General features: G+C 40.4%; 1 protein-coding gene across 5 annotated transcripts in view; it reads right to left on the bottom strand.

The window, feature by feature from the left end:
* The window catches only part of IPCEF1 (interaction protein for cytohesin exchange factors 1), a 198782-nt gene that overhangs the window by 123420 nt on the left and 51173 nt on the right, over nt 1–24189 (bottom strand). For all 5 annotated transcript variants that reach the window (XM_032258753.1, XM_032258757.1, XM_032258754.1 and 2 more), the window contains one exon: nt 9099–9142. The gene's annotated coding sequence lies outside the window, so the exon portion shown is untranslated. The remainder of the gene's footprint in view (nt 1–9098; nt 9143–24189) is intronic.

Genomic DNA, 24189 nt, shown 5'->3' with positions numbered 1-24189 from the left:
ACGACCATTCGACTTTACAACCGCAATCCCTAGCTGTGACTGCTCTGCGTCTGGCAGCGCAAACATTGCCCAGCTGGGCATATGACAGTGTGGCCCAGCTTCCGGCAGCACTACCATCTCCGCATGCACCATTCAACTGTTATCCCAGACTCGGTACAGCAATTTGTGTTTTGTGTCTTGGATATTTTTCATCAAACCCCTCCCAATAAACTTCTTGTACATTTTGAAGCAATGGACCCAAACATTGAACGATTTGCAAGGATTGAACGGATGGCGCACGATGTGTTTCGTCCGTATTGTGAAATTTATGAAGAAAAAAAGAAACATACAATTCAGACAAAGCTCACCATGTTTATGAAAAAACCAACTCCGGTAATCCCAACTGCTGCCTCAGATGATGACATCAACGATCCGCAGCCAAGTACCAGCGGCCAATAAAATGTTTCGTACATGTTTATATATTTTGATATGTTTTGCAATTGGGAAAATGTTTCCTATGGTATTTTTTTACAACTGTATTTTGTATTTTTGTATGCACCTGTATTTTGTAATTTTGTATGTTTTGCAAATATTAAACCAGTTGTACTGGTAATGCAGTGTTTTACTTGAACCTGACAAATGTAAAAATAAGAAACAAAATGGTGTAGAGATGATACAAATGGCATAAAATGAACAAAGAAAATTATGATATATAACAATAATGAAAGAAAATTATGATAAAATATGACTTAAAGATTTTTATAACATCATTTCACAGTACTGTACATATAGCCTACTCAACTTATGACCAAATCGTGTTACAATCAGTCTGTCAGAACCAATCACGGTTGTAAGTCGAGCACTAGCTGTAAATAAATAAATTAGTCAGACATGGTGATGTACATCTGTAATCCCAGCTACTCAGGAGGCTGAGGCAGGAGAATTGCCTGAACCTGAGAGGTACAGGTTGCAATGAGCCAAGATAATGCCACTGTACTCCAGCCTGGGTAACAGAGGGAGACCCTGTTTCAAACAAACAAACAAAATTTTAAAAAGCAACCTTCCGTGGTGCTGCATGCCTATTGTACTAACTACGTGGGAGGCTGAGATGGGAGGATCACTTGAGCCCAGGAGTTTGAGATTGCAGTGAGCCATGCTACACTCTAGCCCTGGTAACAGTGTGAAAGCCTGTCTCTAAATAAACAAATAAACTCTCGTTGAAGACTTTAGTTTTCCTTGAAGTGAAATGGACAAGCTTGGCTGGGCATGGTGGCTCATGCCTGTAATCCCAGCACTTTGGGAGGCCAAAGCGGGTGGATCACCTAAGGTCAGGAGTTCAAGACAAGCCTGGCCAACATGGTGAAACCCATCTCTACTAAAATACAGAAAATCAGCCAGAGGTGGTGGCATTTGCCTGTAATTCCAGTTACTTGGGAGGCCAAGGCAGGAAAGACGCCTGAACCCACACGGGGTGCAGAGGTTGCAGTGAGCTGAGATTGTGCCATTGTACGCCAGCCTGGGTGACAGAGCAAGCCTCTGTCTCAAAAAATAAAAAAAATGGCCTTGCAGAGTTCTGATCTGACAAGCACATAAACAGCTCTGGCTCCAGCATTGAGAACAAACTGAAAAAGAGAAAAGTCATAAACCAAGAAACCAATTAAAAGGCTACTGGAATGATCCAAGGAAGAGATTGCAATGTTATCTCTTCTGCTGGACCAGAGTGGTAGCGATAGAAGTGGTAAGAAGTAGATGGATCAAAGTACTTACTCTCTTTGTCACAATGACCAATCCAGAAAAGAGTATATATACCAAGTCAAGATAATCAGGAAATTCTGTCTGAAATATTGGGAAAGAGATTTGTCCCTTTTTTCTGGGGTGTCAGCCATGAATGCTAACCTACAGTTAGCAGTGGTCATCTTGCTGAACTGGTGGAGAAAAGACATAGAAAATGAAGCCAAAACAGCAGGAAGCAGAGCCCAGGAAGAGGGTGGAAAAAAGAAATCTTCTGGGCCAAGCGCAGTGGCTCATGCCTGTAATCCCAGCACTTTGGGAGGCCAAGGCAGGCAGATCACCTGAGGTCAGGAGTTCAAGAGCAACCTGGCCAACATGGTGAAACCATGTCTCTGCTAAAAATATAAAAATTTAAAATTTACTGGGCATGGTGATGCACACCTGTAATCCCAGCTACTCTGGAGGCCGAGAAGCAGGAGAATCACTTGAACCCGGGAAGCAGAGGTTGCAGTCAGCCGAGATTGCGCGCGCCGTTGCACCCCAGCCTGGAGCACAAGAGTGAAACTCCGCCTCAAAAAAAAATGTATATTTGACTATGTCTTGTGAAATTTCAGAACTTTAAAGTACACAGAAAATTCTAAAAGTTTATAGACAGAATAAAAATGTACCATCTCTAAACGAGAACAAGAACAGCATTAGATTTCTTGTGCAAGATGGGATGCTGAAGAATAGGGGAGGAATGCCTTTGAAGTTCTGAGTGAAAATAAATTTGTACATAAAGTTCTATATCCAACCAAACCTACAATCAAGTGTGAGTGCAAAATAAACAGATTTTTGACATTTTTGTTTATTCCTTATGTGCCCTACATGAAAACTGTGCTTGTTAAAAAAAAAAACTTTAATAAACTGACAAAGATACTTAAAAAGAAAAACATGAGATAGAAGAAGGAAGAGAACATGAGATTAAGATTCAGGGAAAGATGAGCAGGTAATTAAGAAAAGAAGTACAAATAAAATCCAATCTACTGAAACTGTGCAAGTATAGTTTCATAGTTCTAGCTTGATATCCCTTGAAGTGATTTTGTAATCAATCCTCATTTATTTGCAGTTACATTTAATTTCAAGTAATGATTTTGTTGAGAAAAAGAAAGTACTGTTAATAACACAAACGAAGTCTATAAACAGATGAAGGCTAAAAGGTTACTAGACATTTTTCCACTGTTGATTATATCTATGCCTTCACTATTTCCTTCTTCATAATCTTTGTTTCACTTATTCTCACCTAAAATCATAAAGTAAAAAATGTGAAGTTAATTTAAAAATATTTGAATAACTCAATTGCCTAGAACAGAAGGAAGTGTAAGTGTGGTTGATTTAGAAAGGAAAGGTGTTGTGTAGAGATACTGGATATGATAACTTTGCAGTACATTTCATCAGACAATAAACTGCTAGTGTACTCTATGTATAGTTCTCCTCTCCTCCCCCAGCCTCCAGGAAGACCTCCCAGGCCCCTGCGTTAGGATAAGCCATATGAGTAGTTCTGGCCAATGGCCCTGGGGAGAGGTGATGTCATAACTTTCTGTCTGGAGAAGTGTATGAGTGCCCCATACCCTCTTTCTGTGTCATGGCCAACTCCGAAGTTACCTATTGACATGGTGGAGTTATAGGACGGTGGAGCTTTCATCAGCCTGGATCCCTGAGTGACTACGTGGAGTAGAAGAGCCCTACCCTCCTGATGACCAGCAGTGAACACAGAGTGTGGGTAAGAAATCAGAGTTGGCTAGGCATGGTGGAACACGCCTGTAATACCAGCACTTTGGGAGGCCGAGGTGGATGGATCATGAGGTCAAGAGATCAAGACTATCCTGGCCAACATGGTAAGACATTGTCTCTACTAAAAATACAAAAATTACTTGGGCATGGTGGTATACACCTATAGTCCCAGCTACCCAGGAGGCTGAGGCGGGAGAATCACTTGAACCCAGGAGGCAGAGGTTGTGGTGAGCCAAGGCTGCGCCACTGCACTGCAGCCTGGTGACAGAGTGAGACTCTGTCTCAAAAAAAAAAAAAAAAAAAGGCCGGGCGCGGTGGCTCACGCCTGTAATCCCACCGCTTTGGGAAGCTGAGGCGGGTGGATCACGAGGTCAAGAGATCGAGACCATCCTGGTCAACATGGTGAAACCCCGTCTCTACTAAAAATACAAAAAATCAGCTGGGCATGGTGGTGCGTGCCTGTAATCCCAGCTACTCAGGAGGCTGAGGCAGGAGAATTGCCTGAACCCAGGAGGCAGAGGTTGCGGTGAGCCGAGATCGCGCCATTGCACTCCAGCCTGGGTAACAAGAGCGAAACTCCGTCTCAAAAAAAAAAAAAAAAAAAAGAAATCAGAATTACTCCAGGTTAATTTCAGCATAGCCCAGTCTAGTCTAATAAGAGCTCCTGTGCCTTGTTAATTATTAACAAAAGTCTTTCCTATATTTCTTCAAACTCTGTTTAAATTTTTTCCTGTGTAAACTGACATATACCCAAGGTAGGTAGTTGCCTTTTTTAAAACTTTGGCTGGAAGTTGATTTTATCAGAAAAGACATTGATATTCCTACTGAGGATAATAAACTCAGGGAAAATCAAAAATGGCAACAAGAAACCTTTCACTTGCTGAGAAAGCTTGCTCTTTTCTTTTCCCTTCTCCTCACTGTCCACATACAATAAATGAAGAAAATTTTCTGAGGAAATGCCCTAATAATTTGTGAAGATAATCTCAAAAGATTTTGAGATTTTCAATTAATACCTCATCATTCTTGAAATTGGATTCTATCGTTTAGAAAGCTATACCCATATTTTTTAGCTAAAATTTTAAAAAAGCAAAAATAGTATTAACCAAGAAAACCATAGCTCAAATGTTAACCTGCCCTCTCAATTTCTGTTTTCAAGGAATAATCTCCATATAAGTATTCTTTCAGCCAGTTCTTTTTTTGTAATCCAGTTGTACACATTCTTTTCACATTGTTATATTTTGCACACATATGCACAAAAATTATGAGCCTTCAAGAAGAAAATATATGTGGTCATCTATTTCTTCACTGCCAGCACACAAGATTTTAACAGAGTTTATTTTAAAATAAGGCAAGGAACCCTTAGAGTCTGAGTTGTTTCTTTATTAGAGGTGTGAGACCTGGCCCCACACATTTCTGTTCTGGAAAAAGTCCATTGACACCTTGAATCACTTGGTAACATAAATCAAAATTAAGCAAGTCTTAGAACATAAGTTTCATAAGCCATAGCAAATAAAAAATAGTAAAAAAAAATATAACCTGATGTTCAAATGCATTCACATAAAACTCCACAATATTTACTGCCCAGCAGGAATATGTCAAAATAATTAGACAAGTATTCTGTACCTGAGAAATCCATGGAGAACTTGAAATAATCATGGGGCCAAAAATGTAGGCACATGTAAATGAAAACTACATATGAACTGTTCACTCCCACTACACATCTTTGAACTAAGAACTATATCTATCACACACCAGGGCCTGTTGGGGGTAGGGGGCAAGTGGAGGGAGAACATTAGGGCAAACACCTAATGCACGCAGGGCTTAAAACCTAGATAACGGGTTGATAGATGCAGCAAACCACAACATGTATACCTATGTAACAAACCTGCACATTCTGCGGATGTATCCCAGAACTTGAAGTAAAATTTAAAATTTTCAAAAAGAACCATCTCTGGCCGGGCATGGTGGCTCACGCCTGGAATCCCAGCACTTTGTGAGGCCGAGGCGGATCACTTGAGGTCAGGAGTTCGAGATCAGCCTGACCAACATAGAGAAACCCTGTCTCTACTAAAAACACAAAAACTAGCTGGGCATAGTGGTGCATGCGTGTAATCCCGGCTACTCGGGAGGCTGAGTTAGGAGAATCACTTGAACTCAGGATGCTGAGGTTGCTGTGAACAGATAACACGCCATTGCACTCCAGCCTGGGCAACAAGAGCGAAATTCCATCTTGAAAAAATTGAAAAAGAACTATGTCTATAATTTATTAGAGTGACTAGATAAACAAGGTTCCTTCAGTATTGCTTAATGACAGGAGTAAAAGATGAAAATTGTTAACATGCCAAGTTGGAGGACATTTTATTATCCTAGTAGCTGGTTCAAGACTTTCTCTTATGTAAACATTTGACTTTGCTAGAAAAATATCATCATAAGCCCCTTTGGTGTAAAATCTGAAATGCAGCAGGGTTTGGATGTGTATAGAAAGACCTACAATGAGGCAGTGAGGGGAAGAGGAGAGGTGGAGCCTGTAAAATGGGAGAGGAGTGTGATGGAAGAAGTGACACCACAGTGTCAGTTTCAGTAGAAAAGAGGTGAAGAGTCTGAGCTTTGCCTTCATGTTAGCATCCAGTGAAACCACAGCAGTACACAAGGACACCTGAAGAAATAAGTTATTGGAAATTCATACCGATTATTGCAAGGTGCACTCCAATCTTAAAGGCCAGGGCTGATGACAAGATCATTCATCACCATCTGATATGGTTTGGCCCTGTGTTCCCACCCAAATCTCATGTTGAATTATGATCTTCAGTGTTGAAGGAAGGGACTGATGGGAGGTAACTCGATCATGGGGGTGGATTTCCCCCTTGTTGTTCTCATGATAGTGAGTGAGTTCTCGTGAGAACTGGTTGTTTAAAAGTATATAACAGCCAGGAGCGGTGGCTCACTACTGTAATCCCAGCACTTTGGGAGGTCGAGGCGGGCAGATCACGAGGTCAAGAGATCGAGACCATCCTGGCCAACATGGTGAAACCCCATCTCTACTAAAAATACAAAAAAATTAGCTGGGCGTGGTAGTGCACGCCTGTAGTCCCAGCTACTCGGGAGACTGAGGCAGGAGAATTGCTTGAACCCGGGAGGTGGAGGTTGCAGTGAGCCGAGGTCGCGCCACTGCACTCCAGCCTGGTGCCTGGTGACAGAGTGAGACTCTGTCTCAAAAAAAAAACAGATCGCTTGAGCTCAGGAGTTTGAGATCAGTCTGGGCAACATCACTGTTTTTTAAATTAAAAAATAAAAATAAATAAAATATAAAAAATGTATAGCACTTCCCCTTCTCTCTCTCTCTCTGTCCTGCTCTGCTATGTGATGATTGTGCCTCCTTCCCTTTTGCCTTCCACCATGATTGTAAGTTTCCTGACGCCTCCCCAGCCATGCTTCCTGTACAGCTCGCAGAACTGTGCGCCAATGAAACCTCTTTCCTTTATAAATTACACAGTTTCAGGTAATTTGTTATAGCAGTGTGGGAGCTGACTAATATACCATCATAACTAACATTTATTAAGTGCTTAATTATGTATCAGATATTGTTCTAAGACCTCTATTCATATTAACTCAATAAATCCTTATTGTTCTAAGAGCTATATTCATATTAACTCAATAAATCCTTACACCAGCTATGGAAGGTACTATTAGTCTCCATTTAACAGAAGAAGAAAGTGAAGTGCATAAAGGTTAAGTAATGTGCCCAAGGTTGCACAGATTGGTGTGTATCTGTGTCAGAGATAAGATTCAAACTCCAGCCCTCTGAACTCAGAGCCTCCCCTTTATACCATTGTGCTGTCTCTTATTTTATAAAAAGAGACTATAAAGTTCATCTAATTCAGTCGTCCAACAAACTCAGCTTCCTTATAAAAAGCCATGCTCTTACTAGATGCCCACTGTGATGAGGAGGTCTCTAATCTGAGAGCCAGAAGTATTATACTAGAAAACATACTTGACAACTTTTGAAGACAGAAAAATCACCCACTTTTGTCAGTACCTTAGGGAAACCAGTTTTGTGAATCATCAATGAAAATATGAGTATAAAAAGCATCACTTAAAATTCCTCAACAACACATCGAATTTTATGGTAAATAAAGCATTCTTTACTGCAGAAGGCCATGCAGGTATCTTACTGACTGACTCATCAGTAAATGCACATATTTTGTATACATGAGACAACAGAATTTATGTCTTAGAAGACATCTGAACAACTAAAGTATGCACCAAAACTAATCTGTATGTCCATGAGTCAGACAACCAGGACAGCAGGTTTTAATAACTACAAAACAAGAAAGAGAAGGACAATGGTCACCAAAAGGCACACTGGTGACTAATGAGTTATGACTAACAATATTTCAAAGACAGTTGCAACATAATTGGAAATGGTAGCAACTACGTACTGGGTACAATAGTGATTATTATCTGGGTCATAGAAAAATAAGAGTATTTAAGTTAATATACTAATACTTCCTGAAAATTTACCAGAATTTTAGTTACATCTATAGACTCACAAAAAGTGTGTCCTTAACAGATAACTGTGAAAATAATGCTTCCTTTGAATTCCCCAGCAAGTTTAAAATTGTGTTTCATCTCTGAAAAAAAAAAAAAAAAAAAATTAAGGCCTCGTGGAAGGGCTCACACCTATAATCTTAGCTGTTTGGGAGACCAGGGCAAGAAGATTGCTTGAAGCCAGAAGTTAGAGATCAGGCTGGGCAACATAATGAGACCCTGTATCTACAAAAAATTTTAAAAATTAACTGGGCACGGTGGCATACTTGAGAAGCTGAGGTGAGAAAATCACGTGGGCCTGGAAGGTCAAGCCTGCAGTGAGCTGTGATCATGCCACTACACTCCAGTCTCGGAGACAAAGTGAGACATTGGCTCAAAAAATAAATAAATAAATAAATAAATAGAAGAATTAAACCAAATAAAGCATGGACACCCCAGTGAGGAGTTAAGACATATAATTCTTTTAAAACATTTCATAATAGAAAATCAGAGGAATAATGAGAAGAATTATATAGGTATTCAACTCCATCTTTCCTAGATCATTAGGAATAAACCTATAAACTTTAGAGGTGGGGGACATCTTAAGATTATTCTACTGTTGTACTATAATTATTAAATATAAATATTTAATTGTAATTATTGGTAAATTTAAATCAGTAGGTATCCCATTTCTAGAACATTCAATTTATACTTGGGCATCTAAACACACACAATTGCTTGTAAAACACTCTTCATGTAATTATAGTTCTAAAGTACTTTGATAGTCATGGTATATTCCTTACTCTGAGAGAGGCAAAAAGAAAAAAAAAAAATCAACAAATAAATAAATAAATGACTTTAGTAGACAAGTCTCCCACTGAAAAGTAATCTTCGGAGGACCAAAGATAGTTAGCAATTTATCAATACTATTAACTTCCCTCTGCATAAATCCTAGCCTAGGGATAAACATATCTAGGCTACACTAATTTAATTCACAAATTAGAATAACAAAGAGAAACTCAGGCCTTTCAGGTCATAAATATCACTAAAGAGGAAGAGTTTGTTGCAAAGAGTCTTCAATTACATACCAAAAAGTTATGAACTTTCTTGGTCCAGTTCTGTTGTCTTTGACCTTTATGGGGAAAAAAAAAAGACAGAGAAAGAGAAAAGTGAGCCATGAGATGTCTGCCTGGACTTAATCACCTAGGAGAAAATCAGAATCCCACCACATCAACCCCAAGAAGCAGCAACAAAATAGTAAGTTGGTCATCGTGAAAATGTTAGAGTAGATAGCTCAGCAAATACAAACAGGTCAGGAAAGTCCCATTACCACCACCACCCAGGAAGATCAGGCAATGTTAAACCATCAGCTGATGGTCAGGCAGTTGTTAAACTGTCTCTCTAAAATAATAATTGGTGGCAGCTGGTGCCAGGGAAAGGCAGTCTCCCAACAGATAGGAAACACTTGAAGCTGGTGATCATCAGCTGCCTGATGAGATCTCAGGAGTTGGCCAATGGGCCCAAGCATGTGCAGTAAGAGGCAAAATGGCAGAGTTTAACTGGTATATGACCTCCCTCCAGGAACACTTGGCTGGTAAGGGAAAAATGCCTCAAGTGAGCACGCACACAGCTTCAGTAAACACACTGAGCATGCTCTCCTCTCAAGTGCTGGCAGGCCACTACACATGCGGAATGCCTGCCCTGAGGGAAGAATCAGGGGAGAAGAGACAGAAACCCCTGCACCATGCCAATGTGTAAAACTTCGAGCCAGAGATCAAACAGGGCACTTGGATCTCTCAAGTTGTTCGCCTGGTGCCTTCCCAAATGTACTTTACCTCCTTTTGTCCCTGCTCTAAAACTTTTTAATAAGCTCTCACTCCTGCTCAACAACTTGCCTCAGTCTCTTATTCTATGTCATGCCCCTCAATTCCTTCGAGGAGGGAAGAGTCAAGTTGCTGCAGTAAGTACCCCATGTCTAGAGCATTCAATTTATACTTGGGCATCTAAACACACAAATTGCTTGTAAAACAGACTCTTCATATAATTAAAATTCTAAAGTACTTTGATAGTCATGGTATATTCCTCACTCTGAGAGGCAAAAAAAAAAAACAAAACAGAAAAAGAAAAATAAATCAATCAACTCATAAATAAATAACTCTAGTAAACAAGTCTGTACAGAGGCACCTCTGCTAACAATAACTTCCCAATGTCTCTCTCAAAAAATGAAAACAAAAGTTTTATCTCATAGGAAAGAAGATCTAGGAAGCAAATTATCACGAAATCAATAAACTGAGATCCTCAAAATGGAATTTTTTTCTAAAGAGGATAGTTAAAAATCATGTTCTAACCCTTTGAATTCACCCCATGATACATTTTTACTTCACTTTTAAATACCATGAAAGATGTGCACGTTCTTTCACAGCTTGAGAACTCCTATCCATTTTCTTGGAATTTTTCCAGCAGGAAAATGTTCAAATTAGTAACAACAATTCCATTCATTGCCTAAAGCATATATTTATAAAAACACAGATTTTTCTTTTTTTAAATCTATATATTTGCATCACACAGAAAAATTAAGTGGTAGGAAGATATGATCTGTAAAAGACACATTTCAAGATCTGTATTTTAATAACTCAATCTACTTGAGCACTAGGATTCTTTACATTTTTTTCCAAAATTTTATTTTGAAAATGTTTAAAACTATAGAAAGTTTGTAGGAATAGGTAGCAATGAATACCTACATGGCTTTCACCTTGATTCCCAAATTATAACAGTTTTCCATGTTTGCTTTATCTCTCTGCATATCTAAACATTTTGCTGAACCATTTAAGCCACTGGTAGACCTAAAGATGGTTTACCCTTACATACTTCAGCATGTACCTCCTAAGAGCAATGATCCTACCACAGTTATGTAATTAATAATGGTCACACTCAGGAAATTTTAAATGGACACAATGCTATCAATATACAGTCCAAATGTTCCCATTTTAACACTAATGTCTGTTTCAGTGTGGAAGATTTGTTATACCTCATTTTAAATTCTGGATTTAATCAAGGATTACCAAGGCATGTCTATAGCCTCCTTTTACCTCTCATGACATGTTTCCGTAGAATCCAGGCCAGTTGCTTTGCCTAACAGCCCTCACTTTGGATTTGACTGATTGTTCCCTCATGACCAAGTCAAGCATTTTTGGCAGAGGTAGTCACAGGTTGGAATGCTTTCCTTCTTTTTACATATTAGGAAAACCACATAACATGTTGGATTAATATCTTCTTTCAATCACTTAATAACACTTAGTGATTGCCTCATATAAAGTAAATTTAGTGTCACAGTTTGCAATTCACAAACTGCTTTGATATGGATTAATTTATGCAATTTGCACTATGATCCCAAGAGGTAGGCTTTTTATTTTGGTCATCTTTTCTCTTCTGAATAGAATTTTATCCAAATTCATACAACCGGCAAGCCTAGTTCAGCGGCCAAAACTTAAGTGTAGAATTACTGTAAAACTCACCCTAGAGTAAGAAACCCTCTATTTTCATGTCAAATAAATCTAGGTCCTTTTTTCTCTTTTGTAACCTCTACTCCCCATTGTCCAGACTCTTTGCCTTACAGTTCTTACTTTGTTGTGTTAAATTACAAGGTAGTGAGGTATCATGATTTAGCTAAACATTTTTTCAACCACAATTATTTCAAATTATAATAATTAAACCAGAAACAATGGGGGAAAAATGGGTATTAAATTAAAAGTGAGCAATATGTTAAAATAAGCTAACACTCAAAGTGACTGGCTTTTCTTCGTGTATTTGCCTTTGCGTTGGTGCAGCAAATCACGTGCCAGCTCTTCCTTTCTCCCCAAACCAGATCTTAGGTCACTTCCTCCTCCTTTCCAAAACAACGAAAATGGTATTTCCTGATGTGGTCATCTATATGTTTACAAGAACTTTTTAGCCATTAAATTAGGTAGTTTTTCTGATTTACATTTTGCCTTGGAGCCTCACAATCGCCGTGTCATTTAGTTTAGAATCAAGTCAAGAAAAGCTTGGGAATCGGTGTATGTAACTTGAGTCATGACCAATAACACGAATCTCTAAATAGGCATTCCAGCCAGAAGGAGAAACAAACAGGTTTCCCAACTTATAGGTCAAGGGTACTGAAGGGGGCAAAAGCCAGAAAAGGTTTAGAGTGATATTGAAATTTAAAAAGCAATACCGGCCAGGCGTGGTGGCTCATGCCTGTAATCTCAGCACTTTGGGAAGTTGAGGCAGGTGGATCACGAGGTCAGGAGATCCAGACCACCCTGGCCAACATGATGAAACTCCATCTCCACTAAAAATACAAAAAAATTAGCCAGGCATGGGGGCATGTGTCTGTAGTTCCAGTTACTCGGGAGGCTGAGGCAGGGTAATCACTTGAACCAAGAGGCAGAGGTTGCAGTGAGCTGAGATCACACCACTGCACTCTAGCCTGGCGACAGAGCAAAACTCTGTCTCAAAAAAAAAAAAGCAGTACCTCCCAAGTCCAGGTAAGTACAACTGCAGATGCTTATATGGGTGGTGTTAGACTCAGCTATACCATCTAAATCATTTTCAGTATAGAAAGATCTTGAAGAAAATAGGGTGCAATTGTCCACTGACAAAAACCACTTTACTAAGACTCAAGCTAAAACAACAGATCAAGAATCATTTACTGCTTCATCCATGTACCATTTCCCTAATACTAAGTGATCTGAATATCTCACTTCAAAGTTAAAGCACAATTAGAGCAATTTAAAATGTCTGAATAAGGAGTGTGATATTATTGCCATTGTCCAGTGTTCAGTTTCATGAAGAAGCAGGAACAGACTCCTGAAAAAAAAAAAAAAAAAAACCCAGAGAAAAAAATGAACTATGGTTTCCACTTCTACAAAGCTCTTAGAGCATCACATGACTTTCTTTTGAATTGGCATATTACACACCCCCTAAAAAAAACTGTATACTTTTATCCCAAGAAAAGTATTAGTCTTATTCTTTATTTGAATTAGTTTTTAGGCCAAATGCAGTAAAAGAAGTTGCATACATGATTGTGCTTAAATGTATAAATTGTGGCAAGACAAGGAGTAGTAAGAAATGTTTCTACTGTGAAGTCTTTAATAGAACATGTATCATTCATTTTTTCCCACTAATCCTCAACAGACTCCTATTATCTTCAAATAACAGGAGAGGCTGCCTGCCATTAATTTAATCCCTGTGATTTCCTAAGAAATAAAGACTGATGTCTATTGAAAATTATTCCAATTATGCTTTTGAACCTGAGTTCAAAACTGGTAAAATTACCACTTTCAATAATGTATTAACCTCCTAATTGTTATTCTCACTGTCATCTTAAAGCAAAGAATGACATTGGGGCCCAATGCTTTTATTCAACTTTGAGACACAATTATTTTTAAAACTTTGCTCAAGTTCAACCCACTCCAGGTGTAATCTAACCCTTTAAAATACATCCTAAGAAGCAATTTCTCTGCTTAAATACAAAAACTGGGCCGAATCCTTTTTATTGTATCCCATAAAACCAAACTATGTAACCACTTGAAAATAAGTAGAAAGTAACTAGGTAAAAATAGAGAAAAGAAATCTCACGAAAACACCAATGATAGAAGTACTGGAAGCTGGATGCTGTAGGTTATGCCTCTAATACCAGCACTTTGGGAGGCCAAGCCTTGAGGATTGTTCGACCCCAGTGAGAGAGCCAAATATAATAGGGTCCCCAACGTCCTCTGACCGGCTTATGCAGTGGGAGGCATGCGCATTGGGGTAGAGCCACGGAATTTCACACCATTTGCAGAGGGGAGGATTCTGGCTTCTCCTGTTCCCAGGTTGTAAGTGGGAATTCAGTCTCTAAGGCAGGAAGCCTACTAGCAGGACCCTTGCTTTGCTAGAGTCCCTGTTTCCCCCCTTTTTTCCCCCCTTTTTGCTTAATAAACCCTGACCTTCTACCCTTCAAAGTGTCTGTGAGTCTAATCTTTCATGGACATGTTGTGACAAGAACCGGGCTTTTAGCTGACCTAAGGAGAAACTCTTACAACACTTGGAGTTCAAGATCACCCTGAGCAACAGAGTGAGATCCTTTCTCTTTCCAAAAATAAAAAATTATTTTTTTAAAAGAAGTACTAATAGCCCACATTTATTAAGGTCTGATTATTTAATTTGCACAGTCATATGCTAGATGCTGCTCATGCGTTAAAGATTTCATTTTCACAACAACCCTGTGAAGGTGGGGCTGTGTTTGTTTGCTTGTTTTTTGAGACAGAGTCTCCCACTGTTGTCCAGGCTGGAGTGCAATGGCGCAATCCCAGCTCACAGCAACCTACACCTCCTGGGCTCAAGCGACTCTCCTGCTTCAGCCTCCCAGGTAGCTGGGGTTACAGGTGCCCGGCACCATGCCAGGCTAATTTTTTTGTATTTTTAGTAGAGACGGGGTTACACTATGTTGGACAGGCTGGTATCAAACTCCTGACCTCGTGATCTGAACAGAGAGCACGCCGGGGTCTAGGTCAATGACCTCTGCACCAGTATCTGCTGCCTCTTCCCATACTGCTAGACTTCTTGGCTTATCTTGGCTTTTGCCAGCAGCCCCAATGGCTGTCCCTCCAGTCCAGGCCTTTGTGGGCCACAGTCCATCAGCTAGTCTGTACATGCTAAACCAAAACTGCAGAGAAGTTTAGCCTCTCTTCCCCAGGACTTTGGGACTCTTGCAATGCTCCTCGTCATACCTCTGTGCTGAACTGTCTGGAGCTCTCTGACAGCCAGGCAGTGACTGCCTGTCACACACACACACACACACACACACACACACACACACACACACGCTCTCTCTCTCTCTCTCTGTCTCTCTCAGCAGTTGGTTGGCCACCACCAAATGTAGCAGCTCATGTTAACACACTATCTTTCCTGACACTGTTCAAAATATTAGTTCCAAATTATTAGCTATATGAAGGAGCTAACAGCTACTACTCTCAAACTTCTCAGTGTTCTGAGTCTAAATATGCTGTGAACTCTGGACATACATTTCATGAGAATAAAGGAAGCACAGGGAGATAGGAAAGAAAAGGGAACAAGATAGAAATGGAGGGAAAGGAGCCCTTTGGGGCATGCAGTTTCCAAGGCGTGTCTTGCTGGGTTTTGACCAGCTAGAGGGCACCAAGAGGACAGGAACACCAGAGGCAGGGGAAGGAGCTGCTATAAGAAGAGGACGTAGCTGGGCGTGGTGGCTCACGCCTGTATTCCCAACACTTTGGGAGGCTGAGGTGGGTGGATCACAAGGTCAGCAGATTTAGACCATCCTGGCCAACATGGTGAAACCCCGTCTTTATTAAAAATACAAAAATTCGTTGGGTATGATGCTATGCACCTGTAATCCCAGCTACTCGGGAGGCTGAGGCATGAGAATTGCTCGAACCAAGGAGGTGGAGGTGGCAATGAGCCGAGATCACACCACTGCACTCCAGCCTGGCAGCAGAGCCAGACTCCATCTCAAAAAGAAAAAAAAAAAAAAAAAAAGGAGGATGTAAAGAAGACAAGGGAGTGTGAAACACAAAAGTCACTTCTCGGTTCCACCGCTGCCTTCCCTGCTTCTCCCAGAGGTCAGCGTTGCATCTTTTCACCTGTCTAGCCTACCCTCGGCTCCACTGCATGCCCTACAAACTCCCAGACTAAAGATTCATTTGTGGCAACTACCAACACCCAGGAAAAACTCTGTATCTCTCCTTAGCCAAAATGTATGTACCACATAAAATGTTGTTCAAATGAGTATCATTCTCAACGGCTTTGGATAAAAACAGAGAAAGAACATTAAGGTGAGGAAAGCTGACAGGGTCCCAGCTATAGTGGAGGTCAGGAGGATTGGAGGCAGAAGGGTTGGATGTAGATCCCAAATGTGTGGTACACAATGACACTGCTCTCTCCGCTTCCCTATTGGTCCAAAGTCATTGCATTTCTTTATTTTTTTCTCTTTTCTCTCTCTCTCTCTCTTTTTTTTTTTTTTTTTTTTTTTTTTGGGAGACAGAGTCTTGCTTTGTCTCCAGGCACCAGGCTGGAGTGCAGTGTCACGATCTCAGCTCACTGCAACCTTCGCCTCTTGGGTTCAAGCAATTCTCCTGCCTCAGCGTCCCAAGTAGCTGGGACTACAGGTGCACGCCACCATGCCCAGCTAATTTTTGTATTTTAGTAGACATGGGGTTTCACCATATTGGCCAGGATGGTCTCAATCTCTTGACCTCACGATCTACCCACCTCGGCCTCCCAAAGTGTTGAGACTACAGGCATGAGCCACTGTGCCCGGCCCTCTCTCTTTTTTTTTAATAGGGTCTCACTCTGTCACCCAGCCTGACATGATCATGGCTTGCTACAGTGCAACCTCCCTGTGATCCTCCTGCCTCAGCCTCCTGAGTAGCTGGAACTACAGGTAGATACCACCACACCTAGCTAATGTTTGTATTTTTGGTAGAGATGGGGTTTCACCACGTTGCTCAGGCTGGTCCTGCACTCCTGGGCTCACGCAATTCCACCCACCTCGGATTCCCAAAGCCAGCAGGGATTACAGGCGTGAGCCACCTTGCCCAGCCCAAAGTCATTACCTTTCTAGATGTTTGGTCCTTCTGGCTTGTAGCAGGTTCCTGACTCAGCATCCCTACCGTGAGCGTATTTTAAACCCCAGGTTGATGTGCATCTGGCACTGTTATTGTGCAGCTCACATTCAGGGCTCATGAGTATCATGTCCTCACTCTGATTTTGGCTCTGCCAATAACTACAGCATCTATTCCACCTTTTAGAAAATTAAGTTGTTTTGACATTTACAAATACATATTTGCATGGTTGTAAACTTAAAAATGCAAAGGAAAAAGTTAATAGAAGAAAACAAAAATCACCATCATCCCCAAGTCCACAGGTACCCACCATTAACTCATTGTATAGATCCTGTCCACTCTCTTCTATTCATTTTAAAAATTTGTAACATAACAAGGGGCATTCTGTACATACAGTTTTGTGTCTGCAAGGCCTAAATCTTATAGCTCTGCATGGACAGGGATGACAGCTAATATTTTGGCTGCTTGAGAAGTCACATTTAGATCCTTTCATCACAGGAGAGGCCCTGACATTCCACTAACTTGATCAGGCATGGATGAGGTTTTGGACAGCACCCTAATGAGCAGCAGTGCTCTGAAGAGCATTCTTTTCTTATCTCAACTGTTGACGGTGAGGTCCCAGGGTGCAAAATAACGTGAAAGTCCACATGAACATTCCCAGTGTTTGAAAACCAGCATATAAAGCACAGAAGTGCTTTTAAGAACAAGGTCAGGACACTTTTGAGGCTCAGTGGGGTTATTCCAAATATTTCATTTCATGGTTTAGCATTTCTACATTATTTTAAATAAAACCCACATAAATGGCAGAATGCAAAGACTGTTTGAACTAAAAATTCACTGTTAGTTTAAAAAAGTCAGATTCAGGATCCTTTGGCTCAATTTCAGAGAACTATAAAAACTTTTCCTAAGAAAATATTTTGAGAACACATTACAAAATATATTATAATAAGCTTTCAAATATACACCACTTTGATTTAACAATTTCCCAAATGGTCCTCAAAAGTCTTTGTGGAGTTGGTTCCTAGAGAACCTCTTAATCATAACTTAAACTAAATTTAAGTCAGTAGTTTGACTTTGCAAACATTTCATGAGTTATTAGAGTCAATTACATAATCTCGAATCAAGAGAGCATTTTTAATTGTTCATTGATGAAACAGACTGTGCCCTGCTGATTCAACTGAAAAATCACTCAAACCCAAAGAAAGCAAGGAGAATGGAGAGCAATCTTCCTTGAAAGAGAAAAGAATGGTTAAAAGTCTCTTCTTTCAACAGAGAATGAGTAGCTCTTATTAAGGTTATCAACATTATGGGCTGGGCGTGGCAGCTCATGCCTGTAATCCCAACACTTTAGGAGACTGAGGCAGGTGTATCACCTGAGGTCAGCAGTTTGAGACCAGCCTGACCAACACGGTGAAACCCCGTCTCTACTAAAATACAATATTAGCCAGGCATGGTGGCGCATGCCTGTAATCCCAGCTACTTGGGAGGCTGAGGCAGAAGAAATTGCTTGAACCCGGGAGGAGGAGGTTGCAGTGAGCTAAGATAGCACCATTGTATTCCAGCCTGGGCAACAAGAGCAAAACTCCATCTCAAAAAAAAAAAAGTTACCAATATTACTATTGTGCACATGCACACACACATAATCTAAGGAAGAAGAAGTGTTTCTCTTTATCCTGGATGTTAACACGAAGAGTTTAGGAAATACTCCTATTTCTTTCACAAATCAGTTGTGAACTGTCCATGCCTTAAAGTCCTGTTGTCAGTGGATAGCATCCTAAAGCCCCTCTCAGTCCTTCCAAGAGTGCTTTATTAAGTTGGGCTTCTACTCCATGCCCAGCAATAAGCAAGGCTCTGTGCAAGTGGGAGAAGAGACCAAGGGACAATTGCTGAGGGCCTAGGGGAAGTGGGCGGGTCCACACTTAGCAGTTTCAATTTGGCTGCAGGGCCTAGGGGAGGTGGGCCTCCTTTCATTCAACGAAAGGGGTCTATCATGGAATTAACCCAAATGCCAGTCAATGACAGACTGGATAAAGAAAATGTGATACACATATCCCATGGAATACTATGCAGTCATAAAGAGGAACGAGATCATGTCCTTTGCAGGGACGTAGATGAAGCTGGAAGCCATTATCCTCAGCAAACACTGCATGCTCTCACTTATAAGCGGGAGCTGAATGATGACAACACTTGGACACATGAAGGGGAACAACACACACTGACTGGGGCTTCTAGGGGAGGTTGTCTCACTACCCACATAAGGGTAGTGAGAACATCAGGAAACATAGCTAATGCCTGCTGGGCTTAATATCTAGATGATGGGTTGATAGGTGCAGTAAACCACCATGGGACAGATTTACTTGTGTAACAAACCTATACATCCTGCACAGGTATCCTGGAATTTAAAATAAAATTTAAAAAGAAAAATAAGATGGATTGATGGATGGATACAGGGATGGATAAAAGGGTAAGCAATAAAGATAAGCAATAAAGCAAATATCATAAAGCATTTTTAAAAAAGAAAAAAGGAATCTATGACTTAAGAGAAAAAACTTTGAAGACTGTAAATCTATACTCTTCTATATTACCAAAATTTAGCACTTCTGTACCCAAATCATGTATAAAATTCATCAGTTGGCATATTACTTTAAAAATGACACCCCGAAGTAAGTGAAGGCTTCACCACACCACTTATTTTCCAAACCCCACTCTTGGAGGAAGCATTTCTCCCATGACTGTGAAGCGTGTTTTGTCTTCCGTCCCAGAAGAAAAGAACAACCACTTTACATCTTCATTAAAGCTAAAATGCAGGCAGACCTCTTTGTGGGTAAAGTCCGAAGCAGATGCAATTTTAGGTTAAACATAGAGTATTATTACTTATTCTGATTTTTCAACTGAGCCTCTGAAAATGTTTATTTTCTGTTTGTTTAAATGTAGGTATTGAGAGACATGGCTTCCTTTTTTCTTTCTTTCCTAAGCAAATGATTAGATGCAGTGGCTCATGCCTGCAATCCCAACATTTTGGGAAGCCAAGGCAGGAAGACTGCTTCAGGCCAGGAGTTCCAGATCTGCCTGGGCAACATATGAAGCCCCTCATCTCTACAGAAAAATTTAAAAATTAGCCAGGCATGGTAGCATGCACTGTAGTCTTAGCTACTTGAGAGACTGAGGTGGGAGGATCCCTTGAGTTTGGGAGTTCAAGGATGCATTGAACTACTACCACAGTGCATTCCAGCCTGGGTGACAGAGCAAGACTCTGTCTCTAAAAATAAACAAACAAAACTAACAACAACAACAACAAGAAAAAAACAACAACAAAAAACAAGGAAAGTAGACATTTTCTCCCTCCCCGCAAAAGAACATAAAGCTCAACACATAAACACCATATTTCCCATGGACTTTGAAGAAGCAAACATTTTATGCTCCTTTGCAAGTTACTCTTGGATGAAATTGACAGCACTGTGCTTCTTTAGGTAACTAAATAAGGATTCTTATATTTGAAAACAATAGCTTTTATGTTATGAACTAGGAGTGGCTTTAATGGAGAAATTGTCCTGTTGCTTGACCACTGAAAAAGAAGAGCTACAGACCAGCTATTCCAGACCCAAAATAATTAACTTGGTTAGACATAGCATCACATTTAAGTGGCTTATAATCAATAAATCTACAAAACAAGTTAACTCAGCCCCTTACCAAAGCAGATTTTGCAGTCAATTTTCTTGGCACATACACCAAAAAGTTATATTAATCACACTTAAAATATTACATATGTATCCTATATTTAAATTTTAGAGTGGGAATTAACATGTAGTTATATCTGTTTAGATTTTGCAGGTTAAAACCATTGCGGTCATAGGCTATGGTCTCCATGTGCATCCCTGATCCCTTAGTCTGGACTCAGCTGGGACATGAGGAAGGAATGATGGGGGTAGGGACCAGGGTTCTTATGCAGGTCGTCATCTCTTGGGGCCATGCAGTGGTAGGATCTAGAGTTTTGTGATGTTCCCAAAGGAGCATGAGACTCTTGGGCACAAGGGTTGAGACTATCTGATCTAGGCACCCCTTATGGCTTGAAATATTAGCATGGTGTTTTGTTAAATGTGTTTGTGGGTGTACTGTCCTCCAAGCTATAAAAGCTTGCGTTTAATCTGCAGCATGGAGTAGGCTGCATGCCTATTTAATGCTAAGAACACTGAAATCCAACCGGCTGGTTTTCAATCTATGTCAAAGACTCAGTTACAATAAACAGCATCTATATAATGTGCTTAAAGGCACATCTATTACTCTGTATCCCAGAGTTGTTTATTGAGTCCTGGGACTTTGGGAGGTCATGATCCCTGAAACTGTGTGCGTAATTTAATACGGTGTGTGCATTTACAGCTTTCATCATAGTCTCAAACTGGACCAGGACATATAAAAAGTAAGAATCACTAATCTACATTTTAAGATTAAGTATCTCGAAGGCGATAGTACCAATAAGTAAAAACAAATAACACCTTATGCTCTCAAAAGGTTAAAAAAATTATACTATTTTTAAATCTATTCCTATATTAAGCTGGGCCAGCATAAATGTGTGTCATTGATTTCCACTGAGAAATTATAAGAGATAGTTCAATGAAACAGAAAGTTGTTTTGTTTTGTTTGGAGAAGGAGTCTACCTCTGTCACTCAGACTGCGATAACCACAGCCTCCCCACAGACATCCCTGTTCAAGTGAATCTCATGTCCCAGCCTCCCAAGTAGCTGGCATTACAGGTGTGCACCAACACATCCAGCTAATTCTGGTGCCTTTCGTAGATATGGGGTTTTGCTGTGCTGGCCAGGCTGGTCTCACATTCCTGACCTCAAGTGATCCACTCGCCTTAACCTCCCAAAGTGTTGGGATTACAGGCGTGAGCCACCGTGCCTGGCCAAAACTTCATTTCTTGAGTTTGCATTTGCAACTTCTGAAAAGGCATTCAACAAGTTTATGAAACTTTGGGTCAACATTTCTATTACTGAGAGAGAGAAAAAAAGATTATTTAGCCTATAAAATGTCTATTAAGAAGCAGTACATCTGCTTCAATCATTTGAAGACAAATTATCCAAGTCCCCTCCTTTTATTTTGTCTTCCTTGTATGTCAGGCTTCTTTTGCCTTTTTATCGACACTTTGACACTTTTAGCACATTTAGAATAGGACAAGAATAAGGAAGTAAAACAAAAGGCTGTTGGCGTGATTACTTAACACACATTTAAATATCCTTTTTAGTTGCAGTTATGGTATTTGTAATTAGGGCTTGGTACAAAAGAATGTGTGTTTGTGTGAATGTTTTGGGGGCAAGGGAGATAGTGTACATGTGGTGAGACCACCCCAGGAAGGACATGGGTGAAGGCCTTTGTCCTTATTTCCCAAAATTAGTTGATCTAAGATGAGGAGAGGGCCAGGCAAGGTGCCTCACACCTGTAATCCCAGCACTTTGGGAGGCTGAGGTGGGAGGATCATTTGATGCCAGGAGTTTGAGACCAACCTGGACAACATAGTGAGAGCCCCCATCTCTACAAAAATAAAAAATTAGCCAGACATGGTAGCACATGCCTGCAGTCCGAGTTACTCAAGAGGCTAAGGTGGGAGGATTGCTTGAGTCCAGGACTTCAAGGCTGCGCTGAGCTACGATCGCACCACTGCACTCCAGCCAGAGTGACAGTGTGAGCCTCTGTCTCAAAAAAAAGAACCAATTTGGAGATTTTTCTCTAACTGCCACTACCCCCCACTGCAGTAACAATGGCAATGGAGAGTGAGGACATTAACTGAATAAATTCACAGGAATTATGTCATTTAATCCTCACAAACACCCTGGGTCCTAAATTATGCTAGATTCACTTTACAGATGAAAAAGCTGAGATCTGGAGTGAACATTAGTCTCCTCAAAGTCCCATAGGTAGTAGGAGGCATGGTTAATCCCTGGGATGGTGGAGTTTCTCCTCTCTCTTCTTCAGGCCAACAGGGGTATCATCTGGGCCATCTGCCCCAATTCCAGTGAAAGCTGTGATTGGAAATTAGAGTTCATAGTTGAATGATACTGCACCAGATTATCTAAGATCCTCTGAGTATGCATTGCTTTGCATAACTAAAAAGTTTCCCAGATGGCTCAGTTCCTATTCATTTAAGCAATGACATGTTTTCATGTTAGTAATTTTGAATGACTGAATGTACTAAAAATGTACTAAAATGTACCAGATACCTCCTGCCCACTTAGAAAAGTAGCCTGAAATTTGTTTTGTTTTGTTTTGTTTTTTAAACAGAGTTTCACTCTTGTTGCCCGGGCTGAAGTGCAATGGTGCAAACTCAACTCACCACAACCTCTGCCTCCCAGGTTCAAGTGATTCTCCTGCCTCATCCTCCAGAGTAGCTGGGATTACAGGCATGCGCCACCACGCTCAGCTAGTTTTTTGTATTTTTAGTAGGGACAGGGTTTCTCCATGTTGGTCAGGCTAGTCTCAAACTCCTGACCTCAGCTGATCTGCCCACCTTGGCCTCCCAATGTGCTGGGATTACAAGTGTGAACCACTACGCCCAGCCCAAAATTTTATACTGGTGACTGGGTCAATGGTAAGAAAAAAACCGTACTTTCTTGCACGGATGTGTTACAAGGGTAATCCCATCCATTGAGGGCCTCTGACCATAATCTGAATGAACACTAAGCTCTTTTCATTCTTACAACTGCTTTTCCAATTTTTTTTGTCTTTTCTTTTGTCTTAATTCTTTCCTGTCAGACACCACTTCTGTTTTCAGCAATACTGATGGAGAGTTTCTTTCATCCTCTTCTAGATTAGAAAGTCAGAGAAGAATTAATAAATAAAGTCTAAGTGAGAGCTTGAAAACATTTGGAGTGGAATAAACACTGCAGTGCCTGAGATTGATGATTGTTGTTAATGACATCTATTTGAGTGCTCATGGAGTTTTGTTGATTTGCTGATTCCTTGTTGTGTCCTGGATGTGTGAGTTTATAGATAAATTCCAAATAAATGAGATTCAACTACACTTCGTTTTCTGTGGAAACCATCCTGAGAGTTCTCTTTGCTCACATTTGTGAATCTATATACCCATGAAAAAAAATGCTTGTTCCAGTCTTTATCTGACAGCTAGCTTCTGTTATTGAGTTAAATCTCTTGAATCCAGTAACGGAAACGTTTATAGACTCTGACTTCACAAACCACTAGGTTCTGCTGTCAGAAATCTCTGAGTCACGCTCATTTTCACAGAGGCAGCAAAACCAAGTTTCCCCACTTCCTCTTTCTCGGGTGCTTTATTTGTCTCATTTAGTTGTAACCACATGATATGGTGGGAGGAGTTTGGACACGTATAGAAATCTTGCTTCGTCCTCCCATTAGCTGTGGGACTTTGGAGAAACTATTATTCTCTCCAAGTCTCAGCTTTTTCTTTGTTTCTTTTCTTTTCTTTTCTTTTCTCTTCTCTTCTTTTCTTTTCTTTTCTTTTCTTTTCTTTTCTTTTCTTTTCTTTTCTTTTCTTTTCTTTTTTTTGAGATAGGGTCTTGCTCTGTCACCCAGGATGGAGTGC

The sequence above is a fragment of the Sapajus apella genome, unplaced genomic scaffold, assembly GCF_009761245.1.
Source record: "Sapajus apella isolate SASKATOON/1434 unplaced genomic scaffold, GSC_monkey_1.0 scaffold105, whole genome shotgun sequence".
NCBI classification, from domain to species: Eukaryota; Metazoa; Chordata; class Mammalia; order Primates; family Cebidae; genus Sapajus; species Sapajus apella.
Note: the sequence above shows the minus strand (reverse complement) of the source record. Positions and strands in the feature narration are given on the sequence as shown.